The sequence below is a fragment of the Cyprinodon variegatus genome, unplaced genomic scaffold (assembly GCF_000732505.1).
Source record: "Cyprinodon variegatus isolate N-32 unplaced genomic scaffold, C_variegatus-1.0 Scaffold115, whole genome shotgun sequence".
NCBI classification, from domain to species: Eukaryota; Metazoa; Chordata; class Actinopteri; order Cyprinodontiformes; family Cyprinodontidae; genus Cyprinodon; species Cyprinodon variegatus.
In genome coordinates, this window is record NW_015150568.1 from 897,888 (window position 1) to 911,645 (window position 13,758).

Genomic DNA, 13,758 nt, shown 5'->3' on the forward strand with positions numbered 1-13,758 from the left:
ATGTTTATGGAAGTCATTCTTTTTATTTGACGTTTCTATATTTAGTAGAATATATTGTATACATTTAAGCTGTAAAATGTTTTCGTTTTTTGTACGTAAGAAAACTTCTAAATGCAGCCTAATGAAAAAAAACAAAAAAGGGCGTTTACCAGCAGCACGTGAACGCAACGCAATGGTGAGGTTTGACCAATGAGGAAGCAGAAAGCATTTTAAGTTTGAACAGACAGCCGGACTTGGCAGCAGCTCTGTTTGCAAGCTTTGCAGAAACAGCGTGGAGCTGAAGGTCGAAAACTGCCAGCAACCAGCCTTCAAAGCGGGACTGCTTTTCCTATAGATAAAAACGGCAAGTTTTGATATATTTCTGGTTTCTTTCGTTTCAATAGCGGAATCGCTTTCACTAGCGGAACATAAAGTGCCGCCTGGGGCGACTTACTCAGGTTAGTGCGCACAGGAACTTTAAAAAAAAGAAAAAAACACGCACACAAAAAACAGCTGATGTGCGTTTAAACTGTGCTGCGGTTTCCTTACACTGTATAGTGCTGCTTTCTTTTAAAACTCTTTATGGGTGCACCAATTATTTAGAGTAACTCAATGTTACAATGTGAGAGGTGGAACTTTTTCTTAGGTTTTCGCAACTTTTTCTGTTGTAGCTACGGACGCTTGCAAAAAAATAATAAAACGGTGCTTCCTGTGTTGCGATTGCAAATCATTTAACCCTTTATAGGGCACTGAAATAGTCTGAAAATCAAAATTTCAAGCCAATAGTGTTATGGGAATCCAGGACAAGACCTTGTTTCCTTTGTGACAAAAAAAAATGGATATTTTGATGGCAAAAAATCTATGTCAATATATATAATATATTAAGAAATTAATAATATATAAGACTCTATTTGTAAGGGGTATGCAAGTGATGTAACTTGCCCTATAAATGGTTAAGTGGTGTTGGTGGAAATATTAAACCCCAACTGTTATCATTGTATGGCAAAGTTGCCTTAATCAGAAATTAAACAGCTGTCACTGCATTAACAAAAAAAAAAAAAGCCCTTCAAGCTGATCTCGGTCTTTCCCCCTTGTTTGGTTTACTGGGTTGTTCACTTTGCTACAGTTTAATGGGGTTTACTGTTAGACTCCTGCTGTCCTCCCATCAGCTTCCCCTTTACTGTCTCTCTGCACACAGTCACAGAAAGAGGTCATCTGGGACAGGGCTGTGCAAACCCAGCTGTGAAAACAAAGTGAGTATAAAAAAAAAAAGTGTTAGGAAAGTTAAAGTACCCACAGCCACTAAAACATTTTCCTTCAGTTATGTGGAACTATTCTTGTATTTCACCACAGGTTACATTTTGTCTGCTTAGATCAGCCCTATGTTTATGTGTCACTCTACCAATAGTATGACTTATTGGGGCAATCTGCAATGTAAGGTGAGGGCTAGTAGGATGTTCCTACATTGCAATAACCTTTCAGAATAGAATAAAGTAGAATAGAAAATCTATTTGTTGTCCCACAGTGGGGAAACTCTGTTGTTTACAGCAGCAAGAAGATTATAGAAGAATAGTCACACAAATGTGAACCTTATAAAAAAGGGGATAAGTGGGTAACATAATAGTAAAGAGTTAAAAATATACAAATAACTTACTTTATTGTAAAATGTTTTAACAATATAAATACTGTGCACCTGGAGAATAAATAAGCAATGTACAGCTATGGATATTTTAACGGTAATGGATATTTGAAAATAGCAGCAACAAAAGAGATATGCAAAATGACAGCAGCATGTTATTTAATTGATGACGATAAAAACTGCAAAATCAGCATCAATGTAACAACTTATTGAGGTTGTTGTGAACAGTGAGTCTTACAGCTGCTGGGAGGAAGGATCTGTGATGACGCTCCCTGGTGCATTTAGGTTGCAGCAGTCTGTCACTGCAGGTGCTCTCCGACTGCAACAGCTTAATGCATGGGGTAGGAAACATTGTCCAACAGATATAGTTACGATCCTCTTGTTTCCTGCCTCTTGCACCTCCTGTCCAGAGGGCAGCCAATTAAAGAGCTGACTTTCCTGATCAGCTTATCCAGCCACTTTCTCTCAGCTACATAGATAAATTTATCACCTATTCGTCACTGAAATCACATGAAGGCATAATGAAAACATGAAGCACTACATTTCCTTTTCATAAAGGAGAACCAATAGGTAATAAAAAAATCTAGAAATATATTCCATTTCCTCACAAACTGCTCATTTGTCTTTTAGCAGTCATTCATGGTGCTAGTAAACCAAGCATGAGAAGTAAATGTCAGTAAAAGCATGGAAATCAATAATAATGCAGAAATTAAGAGTTTTGCCATTTGTTGGAAAATTATCTTAATTATTTCAATATTTAGTAATTTATTAAAGTTTATGGCGTTGCCTGCAGAGACCAGAATTCTCTTTATAGAATTACTCAGATATAATAAACCTTTAATAACCAGTCGATCTGGTTAAATGCAAAGGAGGCCTTCCAGTTGCTAGCATTCATACCTTAATCTAATAATGGCACAGCGCCACCTTAACAAGGGTGAAGGGTGAGACCCATTTAGTTTGCAGACCAGATATTTTTCCACACATGTTGTTTTGTCTTTGTTGTAAAGAAGACAAAACATAATTGACATATTTCAGCTGGCTGACTGGCCATTCCTTACAACAAGTGGGGGAGGGGAAACTCACATTCTGCTCACTTTAGTCAGAGAAAATTCCTGACAGTCATTTGCATTTTATGAAAAAGATAAATTACTGTATTTTCATGATGATGGGATTGGTTTAGTAGTTCTCAATTCATAAAACATTAAACTTTGAAGATTAATAAGGCAGGTATCAGATCTTGTTAACTAGCTGTTCTCTCCTATATGTATTTTAGTTCTCTTTGATCTCTTGAAATTCCATTTAAATGTGCACATTCATTTTTTTTATGCATTCAGAAAGACTGATGACAATTTGCCTTTGACGAGTTAACTATCATTTTACCTCCCTTTACATGATTTACAGAATGAGCCTCACTGAGCCCTCGTATATAGGCCTTATGGTATTTGAGGCTTTCCAAGCTGTACTTTTCTTGCTGCAAGGCATCCCGGCTGCTTGTGTCACAACAGGCCTCCTGAAACCTCCCTGCTTCATAGTGTTGTGCAGAATAGCATGAAAAAACTGATGCATGAGCTGGTAAACCTGAGCAAGATGCTGCATGTTAAAAATGTCTTAGTATTAATGCTGTGATTTTGTTAAGAATAAAAAGTTCATTATGTGCAGCCTGTGCCTGTAAATTATGGGAAACAGCTGGAGCAGTAGGGGCTCATGCAGGGTTTAGTGGCTCTTTTCCTTTCAATAATCTGGAAACGCCTAAGAAAAGGATGGTTGATGTTGTTTCTTATGAGCAGAGGTGAATGTTATCTTTTTTGGTACCTGGTATTGACTGCTAGAACTGTTTTTGTTAGTCAGGAAAAGGTGGGTGTTATATTGCTCTTGCTGGAATCATTTTTTTTATTTTTTTTTTTTTTTTTTTTTTTTTTTTACAAAGGCGAGAGTTTCTCGCAATGGTTCAGAAGTGTGTCCCAGATTAGGGCCCATGCTGCAGAGACATGTTTTGTTCTGTGCTGGAATTTTTTTCCCCTTTAGTTCAACTTATCATAACCAGGAAATGGTTGGGTTTCAAAACCCGAGCCACTGATATTATTGAAGTAAGGAAAGACAAGGTATGCAAGGCTCTTATACAGCCCTGTATCTGTGACAGCTGTGCAAAGTGAAGGAAACTGAAAACAGAAGTGTTGGTCAAAGGGTTAAGCTTAGTTTGGTAAAACCTTCAGGTATTTTAATGGTATTTTTTTTCTGCAAATTCATGCCGCTTTTCATTTTGCTTTGTTTAGTCAAACTTGAACGCATTACAGTCAATTCTTCAAAGGTAATGTCCTTCTAATTATGTCATGTCCCTCAGATTACACTTCTCAATTTCTATGAAATAAAATAATCTCTCAGCCATTTATTTAGCAGGAAATTTTTTTTAAGCATGTATTTTACAGCTTTCTGGAAGCTTTTATGTTCTGGAATCTGCTATGTGTTATATGGTGCTTTCAAATGACCTGTCATCAACAAAAAGAATAAATAAAAATGTAAAACACCCTAAAATCCACTTGTTTTGCATTTTAACGGTATAAATGGGTCTATGAGGTCCCATTTTATCCTTACAGTGGAGTTTCTTTTTTCAAAATATTTTCAAGTTTGTCAATATTTGTCTCAAAAGCACCTCAGTGCTGTCAGAGATGTTTAATGGTGGCTTTTGGAGTTATATTTTCCTATTGCAGAACTATGTTACTGTCTCAGTACTCTAAAGTTTGTTGTGGTAAATACAAAACGTAGTGTTTTTTCACTGTTTAGTGTTGCATCTCCAGTAACTCTGAGTATACATCAGGTGCTGCAGCTCTCTGCTGCTTAGACTTTACATTGTTTGCAATTTATAAGGTAGCAAAACCTTTTTTGTAATTATTTGTTATTAAGCGCTGAAATTAGGGCTGCAACTAACAATTATATTGCAAATCGTTTAATCAGTTGATTATTGATCAATTAAACAATTAATAAGCGGTTAGCAAATGGTTTCTTCAAGAAGAATTAAACCATGTGAATCTAAAACTATTCCACTTGAGGGGTTCTAGAGAATAATGGCAGATTAAATAGTTTTTTATCTTAAATGCATATCATAAATGTTTTTTTTTCTAAATCTTTTTACAGTTTTGGTATAATTGCTGCTCTAATTGGGTCTCTCTGTTAGCTAAAGGCATGTTTTACAGTCGCTATACTCCATTTAAGGATTTATCAATTACTAAATTAGTTGATGATCATTCCAATATTTGATTAATCGGACTAATTTTCAGCCCTAACTGGAATATTTTAGGGAAAAAACAAATGATAAAATCATACTCTGTAGTATGATTATGTGTTTATTGAAAACTATGGAAACAAATGACACATACAGTATCTGTTGTCAAAACATTGTGATTTTTACCCTGCAGTACACCAAGTTTCTTTTGTTGTGGTATCGTAGTGAGACACAACATAAACGGGGTCTAATCTGAACTTTTTCATTGTAGTATTGCCTTACAGGCATATTTTAGTTGCTTTAAATTTTCCACATTTGAGAAATCACTGTAAAGTCAGAAATATATCTTACTGATTTGAAATATTTGAGTGATCTCTAAGGTGAACATACTACTCCACCCTCTCATTGAGGTTTACTGTGTGCTTGGCTGTTACTTAACAGTTAACTAAAATCTGTCATCTGAACTGTAAAAGTTGGCTGCTGTAATGTCGACAGTTACCACCCACACACTACCATCCCTCTCTCTTTTTGCTGGGTCTGTCTTTTCTCTCATTTGTTATAGCTGGACTCATCCAAGCAGTAAAAATATTTACTTAATGCTGTCGGGAAATGATAGAGGGACAAATCAAGATATCCACAGGCAAGAGTATGGGGTGGGGGGGTGGGGGCATTTATTGACAAAGCTAATTCTTGGCCACTGGACCCCGTCCAGCCTCTAAATCAAAATTCTAACTCTGTTTGGTAAACACCTCTACAGCCAAAGGCGTTTATGTTTTCCCTGCACTTCTGTTTAAAGTCGTAGGGAAGTCGTATTTAAATGTCAAATCATTCTGGCTTAAACATGTATGTAAATGTACTCTTTATCAGACCATATTGTCCCAAAAGTCAGAAAATTTCTATAAAAAAAACAAAAAAACAAAATCCGGTCTTAAAATCTGTTGGGGTTTCTGTTGTTTTATGCAGGCCACTTAGTTATACTTCAGCTTGTACACCTTCATTTGGCCAATCATATATCAACGTTCATCTGTCAATCAAATTTTTTCGGTCATAGCATCTTGATACATATGCCGCAGCTAATATACGCAACGGTTGAAATAAGAAATAAGAATCATTTATTTGCCATTGAGTTCCGTCCCAGTGTTCACGGGGATGGATGTCTGTGTCTTCTGCAGGCGTAGAGCTAACAGAGCTGGCAGCGTTGCGAGACAAGGGCTCAAACATGTACGGCTGTAAGCCTTCTACACCAAACCAAGCTTCTGCCACCCTGGAGTCGTCTTCCACAACAACTTTGTCTCAACTTTCCTCATCTAAATTTTAAAAAAGTATGAAGAGGGAGACTCTTCCATGACATCCGACACAAAACTCTCCTCCTCTTGCATGTTTCCGCTGTCCATAGCGTTCCTTGACAGTGTTGTTTCTAAGTCACCAATTTAGTGCTACTTGGTCCCAATGGAATTTCCCATTAGGAACCTACTAGCACTAAGTTGCTAACTGGTTAGCAAGATGCTTCCGACATACCGGCCACAACCAAAGGTGCTTGCGAATCTTCCGCCACAGCAATCCCGCCCCCTTTATAAACAACCAATCACATTCACTTTATTCACTGATGTAAAGTCGGGCACCACTCAGGAGAATTTGGAAATGCAGCCGTAGGAACGGCAGATTCCCTACGAATTTAATTGACACATAGTGGTTGAGCTGCATAAAGGTAGTTCATGCAGAAGTTGCGTTTTGTGCTACATTAGAATTTCAGTAGACAATAGTGATGACTAAAACAAAGCATAGGAATAAAAGATGCAATTAAAACAAGTGGAATAATGGCCACCTCTTTGCTTTTATGTCTTCCATTTGTCCATTGTCTTATTGTCCATGTGAGTCACAGATGGTGCCTTTTAAGAGTCACTGAATAATACATGCATGCTGAAATGTATAACAGCTAAACCATATGTAGGAATCAACACAATGCTTTCAAAGCAAATTGCAAAGAGGGATTAATAAATTGGGTGACTAGACACCACTGACCCAAAGTTTTAAGTTTAAAATCTGATTTTCACTTAAATTCTGCATTTTTAATTTAGTTTTTGCTTTAGAGTTTTTAAAAATAATATTCAAATTAAGTATACTTATTATTAAAGCAACAATAAACTAGTTATATCCGTTTGATTATGGAATATGCAACAACTTTTGCTTTTTTTTCCAAGTATAATGTGTTATTATGTTGGGTTTTCAAACGGTTTAATTTTTTTCATGTGATGCAGGCAATAACATCTACTGTTGGTTCATTCTTTTAGGCTTTACGCTCAGGCTTTAGAGATTCCTCTTTTTGCTTGCTGGCTGTTGTTTTGAGGTAAACTTGAGGAAGTGTTTTAGCCTTTTTATTTAGGTAGAAAGGACAACTAGCTGTCATTAAATTGTTAGTACATCTACTGTTAATGCTCTATCTTTGTTAACCCATCCCCCTGCATTATAGCAGACTCCTTTAGCCCCCTGCTCTGCTGCATTCCAGCTGGCCAGATGGTGTCTGCTCTGCACAGTGGACACCAGAGGGGCAGGAGGGAGGAAACCCCACTAACAGGACAAGACATTCCACCCCACTGATTTTCACCCCTCTTCATCTCGCCTATTTTCTTTTTTCTAGTTTTAGTTTTGTTCCTGCTCTTATTTTACGGACAGACATTCTGGGAATAGAGTCCACAATGAAGTGTTTGTCGGGGCGTGGAAAAATGTCATTATGGTTTCTTTGGGATGACAGCTCTGCTTTTACTCAGCAGGGTTTTCTGAGTGGTGGTGACAGCAGAAAAGGCCTACTTTTTACTCACAGTCCATACAGCAGCCAAAAATCTGGTTCATGTGGACATAGTTAGCCAGAGTTATTGTCAGAAGTGTGGTTATTGTTGGCTGCATTGACTTTAATTGGAAAATAGGTTGTTGTCATTCATTTTCTTACCATTGAGATTTTTTTTTGCTTGAACTTGTCAGAAATGCTTTTGTCATCTTTTAAATCTAAACCTTTACACGGCAGCAGAGAATAAGGATATCCAAAATTAATAGTAAGGAGTGTCAGGAAGTAGGCGGAAAGGGAATACAGTAAGCACTGAACATGCAGGACCAGTGCCATTGTCCATTTGTGCTTTTTCCACTAGGAGTAAAATAAATAAATAAAAGCAAATTAAGTTTGAAGAGGATGTGGCTCTAATTTTATACAAAAATCTAGCAATGGAGAAGATTTAGGTTGTTAAACTCCAAAGAACCTATGTGGGGTTTGTTTCTGGCCTGCTTGACACATCTGACAGGCATCCTGCTTACATCTGTTGTTCATACGTGTGTGTGTGATCTCGTTTTGGCGTCAGAGTGAGGACCGTTTTTCTGATTTCACCACCAAAGGGAGGACATTTTGCTGGTCCTCACTTCCTATTTTGCAAATGTTAGATTCAGGACTACGGTGTAAATTGAGTTTATGTTAGGATGGGAGGGGGGCTGTCAGGGTTAGGGCATAGAAAGGAAGTTGGTGTAAGTTAATAGGAGTCAACTCATGGTCCTCACTACATTTAGCAAGATGGGAATATATGTGTGTGTGTGTTTCCCCTCTATTTACAGTCTGACTCTTTGTCCCAGTCTTCCGGCTTTCCATTTGCTGCTTTCACAGGAACCCTTAAATGTGATGTAGGGGAAAGCAAACAACACACAGACAGAATGTGGCACAAACTGACAGATATGCAACCAAACCATGATACAAAACAGGATATGATGCAAATACTCGAACACTGCAATCATGGAAGCCTGAGGGATGAGAAGGAAGTGTGAGGTTTATGGCACTTTATCAGGCTAGGGGATCATATGCATGCAAACAAACAAATACACACAGACACAGACTTTGCATTGATTTCCATTCATGTCCCTTTTATTTGTATGGCTTAACCCAGCCCCTTTACCTAGTCCTGAGAATACCAAAACATATATAACTCTAAACCTAATGTAAACGTAATTCACACATTAGTCTTCACCCTAAACCCTTAACCCAACAACTTTTCCTTCAAAGTCTCCACAATGTAGCATCTTCCTGGGAAATTGGCCTTACACTGTCCCAACAAGGTAGCAATTATGTGCACACACACACCTGCACACTGCTCTGTGTTTAATGCAGAAGGCAAGCAGCACTCTTTGTCTCCGTGGTGACTGAGACGGCTCCGACCTGAGCCGGTCAGTAGGTTTTTACAGTGTCAGTTACTCAGGCAAAGCTGAAAGCAAGCATGAGTACCCCCGGGGGGTTATTATGTCAACTGCCTTTCGGGTGACTGGCTGCAGTCAGCAGGACTTCTGGTAAAAGGGATTTAGGCGTGTTCGTGTCCTCGTGAGGCAAACAGGGGCCAGAGGGAGGTAGGGATTACTCAGGCCTTGTTTTTGTGCCATCCTCCTTCTCCTTTGCAGCACCCCCTGCTTATCCTGAGGACTCGGCTAGAGGCCTTTGACATCCTGGAAACACATGCAAAACAAAAGCCTGTACTGTTCAGCATTTCTTTTTCTCCTTCTTCACATCTTTGCCCTCTGATCTCTTCGTCCTAATCTACATGCTTTACTATTTCCTCTGAGCTCTTTGTATCCTCTTGCTCTTTTTGCATCCGTTTCTCCATCTAGGCTTCCTTTCCTATTGCTGCTTTTCCTTCCTCTGCCACTTAATCCACATCACTCCCTCTTTCCTGCTTGTCATTATGGCTTAAAGGTCGAGTGGAGTCCAGTCTCGTGAATGCAGAGTTGTGCTGTAGTAGATAAACACGCCCTCCTGTCAGGATCGTCCTTCAAACCTCTCTTTTAATGGAAGCTCTTTAGGTGTAAGCCTCTGAAATTTCAATTAAAACTTTTTTTTTCACCATTTGTGCCTAAAGCGCCTTTAGTGCACCAAGATTAGTTTTTAATGAGAAACATGTTGGCCACTCTGCATGTGGCTGATTGCTGTATAAGGATGGCTTTAAAACCGCCTCTCTCCCCCTCCTCTGCCTAGTTTGTCAGTTTAATTCATTGAAGTCAGCGTTTAACATTCACTTATACGGAGATTTTAATGGGTCAAAATCTTTCTAACTTTTCAGTTACAAAGGAAAAGGCTGAAATCCTAATTTTGTATGCCATTATTAATATCTAAATACATTATCGCAAAACATCAAAGATTATTGGATTGAGGTAGATATTAGTAGCATGGGTGCGGTTATGGCGCTGTCACACCTTGACAATTAAACAAGTGTATTTTTGCTGGTGTACATTGGACACACGTTAATTGTAAGTTATGCATATAGTGAAGAATAGAATAGAATTCAACCTTATTGTCATTCTACTGTCACAAGTACAGAGCAACCAAATTAATTCTCTGCATTTAACCCATCCCCTTGGGGAGCAGTGGGCTGCCATCGTGCGGCGCCCAGGGAGCAGCGTGGGGCTAAAGGTCTTACTCAGGGACCCACAGTGGCAGTCTGTGGGAGTGGGGGATCGAACTCAGGATTCCAAGCTCTATGCCCTAACCACTAGGCCACCACTCCCTTATGTTGTGGTGTCTACCTTATCCAACCTGTATAATCCCCATCATAGGGTGAGGGTGAAAGTGAGTGTGATGCATCCTGCCTGCATTCATGCCCACGGCCAGGACCAACAGACTTCCTTGCAGACATGACGCTGAATATGCTGCAACTGCAAACTTGTATGTCTGTCTGTCTTTCTTTTGGTTGGTTAACAGTAGCTACGGTGAATTTAGAGAAATCTTCTTGTGATTTATATGAAGGCCAGGTGCCTCTGGATGCATTGCTGCCCCCTCAGGAAACTGGCTTGTACATTTCATGGGTTAATTACACTGCTGTGTGTGATGCATAAGTTAGGCTGTTGTTGGACATAAGTTCTGGACTCATTATGAATACGTTATGTATACGCCCAAAATTGAAAAAATACATAGTAAGTTCAGCGTATGCCAGCATTTTAGGAGATTCTGGCACGTCTGCATACGCTGGCTTAATGGTGAAAGTGTTACAGCGCCCATAGCATTACCAAACGAGCTGTTTCCCTGTGTACATTACAGAATGTTAACCCACATGTTAGCTGTGAGATTTCTAAAAGGCTCCCAGCACTAATCAAATCCAGCACCCTTCTTGACAGATATTTAAGGTATAAAGCAAAGCAACTTGCAATCACACTTTCTTCAGCCTTCATTTGCTGAAAGTCGTTCTGCCCTCAGAATGGAAATCCTGCAGAAATGTCTCTAATATTTGTTGGGAAATTATGAAACCATGAATGTCAAATTCAAAACATGCTTTGAACTTCTTTACAATAAAGCTGGCAATAATTCTCTTCAGAAAATTTGAACTTTTTTCATGATCCTAGCAAAGAGCAGTAAATGTCTAAATCTAGAATCTACTTTCTGTTTTGTTGTAGAGGCACCTGGTTTTCTCAGTGAAGCAAATTTTCCGCTCCACCTTTTTCCCTCAGGAAGAAAGTGGGTCAGCCTCTGGCCTTCTTTATAGTGTTTCCTCTCATTTTGTCCATGGCTCCAACGCAGGGTTCTAATGGGTCTCTGCTGTCTGTGGTAATTTTAGGTGGATTCCTAAACGTTAACAGTGCCAGCATGTTGTACACAAAGCAATAATAAACCCTCTCCAAAAGCTATTTCAGGTGTTTATGCAGTGTTGTACATTTTAAACCAGGAATATGGAGATGGGTAGATCTCTTGAAAATAACCTTCAAGGTTTTGAGCTGAGATTATTAAACAATCATTAAACAAGATTTACTTAATGGAACCCTTTTTAGATTAATTTGATGCTTTATTTTAAGGTAAACATCCCTCTGTCTTGCTCTGGCTGTTGTCATTTAATAATGACATGTAGAAAGCTGGGGGCTCAATAGTTAAAGAGGAAATGTTTGCCATCCAATTGCTTTCATGCTTCCCTGTTTGAGTTGTCTCTTTGCTTCCAGGCTGCAGGTTATTCTGTCTAGAAAATAAAAAGGGTTTTATTTTTTGTTTTACGTTTGAGCCATGCAGCCTTTTTCTATGCAAATGAACTATTCCTGAGGAGGGCTGTGGCTGCATTCCTGTCCTGTCATTCTTGCATGAACATGTGGTTTCTGCAGGAATAACAGACTGTTGGGCAACAGGTCAGTGTTTGCTCTCAGGCGGGTTTCTGCCTAGTCTTTATCTTTGACCTGAAATATGCATTTTGTAAGCTCAGTTTTGCCCTTTTAGGTATTGATAAGAAGCATCCATTTTGATGTGTCTAGTTTCTATCGCTAATTACATAAATAACTTTTAGAAATAAAATATTTTGTTTGATGCATTTTCTATTTCTTTCTTTATGGATGTGAGGGAACGAGGGATAATTTAAAATTGTAAGGTAGTATCTGTAAAAGCCATTACAACAGCACCTCCAAAAACAGAATATCATTGAATAAAGACAATAACTGATCTCTGTAATGCAACAATCAGTGCTGGAATCGATTTTTTGCTTTTGGTTAGCTTTAAAACAGGTGGTTCTGGTTGCTCTGAAGAATTTTAAAACTTGGCTTAATGAAGTGTAATGACTTAAAAAAAAGCCTTTTTCCTTGCGTGTCTTTTTCTATCATTTTACAAATGTTTTACTTAATTCCCTTGTCATTTTTATCAGCGCTGCCGGGACATGCAGCCTGGCTAGATAAGCGATGCTTAAGTAAGAATTAAGGAGTTTATTCATTATTTATATTTACCAACGGCATCATTTTTGGCATAAAACAGTTTAAGTTATCGCAGACCCTCTGGATCGATTCAAATTTTTGCTCTAGCATGCCCTATACTTTTCTAGTTAATATCAATGAGGCTTTGCTTAAGAGTGAAAAGCTATGCCCTCTACTGGTAGGCTGCAACACTAAAACATTAAAAGAAAATCCTTGTAAGTGGACATAATTAGTAATTGGATGGAATAATTGACAATTAATCGCAAGTTGATTGTTTACATCTCTAGTTCCTCACAATTATAGGGAAGACTACAGCATTGATAATTGTTCAGCAGGCACCAATAAGAGTCTTGTATTCAAATGTCCCAATAGAAAGTTAAGTGGAAGAAAAAAGGTTTGTTGAAAAAGGTCTACATGAAACAAGACTACAACTCCTCTAAAAGGAGGCAATGACAATTCCAAAGCTTAGGGTGGATTTAGATCAGTAGAGTCCAGGCAGAACCAGGATTTATGTGGCTTAGCCGCACTTCTTGTGTTAATCCACTCAGTAATGAGAGACAAACTGAGCAGCTCAATGGTCCGAAATCTTCTAATCACATAAAATTAATTTAGTGTTTAATTTGAAAGACTCTCTAAAGCTATAGAGAGCCACAGAATCCACACTGCCTTAATTGGGAATTTTTTACCAATCAATAAGGGCTTGACAGTATGGCCAAATCTTGTTCTTAATTTCAGTTTAAACGTATATTTGTTTACATATCTGTTGTGTTGCGTTGTTGTTTATGTGGATCTATATAAACAATTTAAAATCTTCAGAAAGACTAAGAGGGGTGACCCCAACAGATGCCTGTTTAAAATCGTGAAGACAATTTGCCACGTCTATGAAGCTCGTCCAATATAAAGTTTTAGAAATAACTGTTAGAACACATCTAACTATTCTTATTTTTAACGACAAGCTTGACAGATTAAATTAACGTATAACTAGGTGATAATTATCCTCTCCTCATAATTCAGTCCTGGTGGTCTTCCCTCTTTCACAGTTTCTGTTATTGCCTCCTTTATTTTTTTGACTGGCGTTAATGTTCAAAAAGACAAATGTATCTAAGCCAATAAGCCTGTGTTCACAAATCCCTATAATGAATCAGCAAAACAATTCAACTCTAAAATCGGAGACCTTTACCAGGACGTCACCTTATCATAGCCACTCATTTTGTTGCTAAAATGTGACCTGTTGGAGATT

At 38.3% G+C, this 13,758-nt stretch overlaps 1 protein-coding gene across 1 annotated transcript in view; it reads left to right on the forward strand.

The window, feature by feature from the left end:
• The first annotated feature begins 298 nt into the window (after nt 1–298).
• Nucleotides 299–13,758, forward strand: part of LOC107085074 (supervillin-like) — a 30,511-nt gene continuing 17,051 nt past the window's right edge. The window contains exon 1 of the mRNA XM_015375219.1: nt 299–437. The gene's annotated coding sequence lies outside the window, so the exon portion shown is untranslated. The remainder of the gene's footprint in view (nt 438–13,758) is intronic.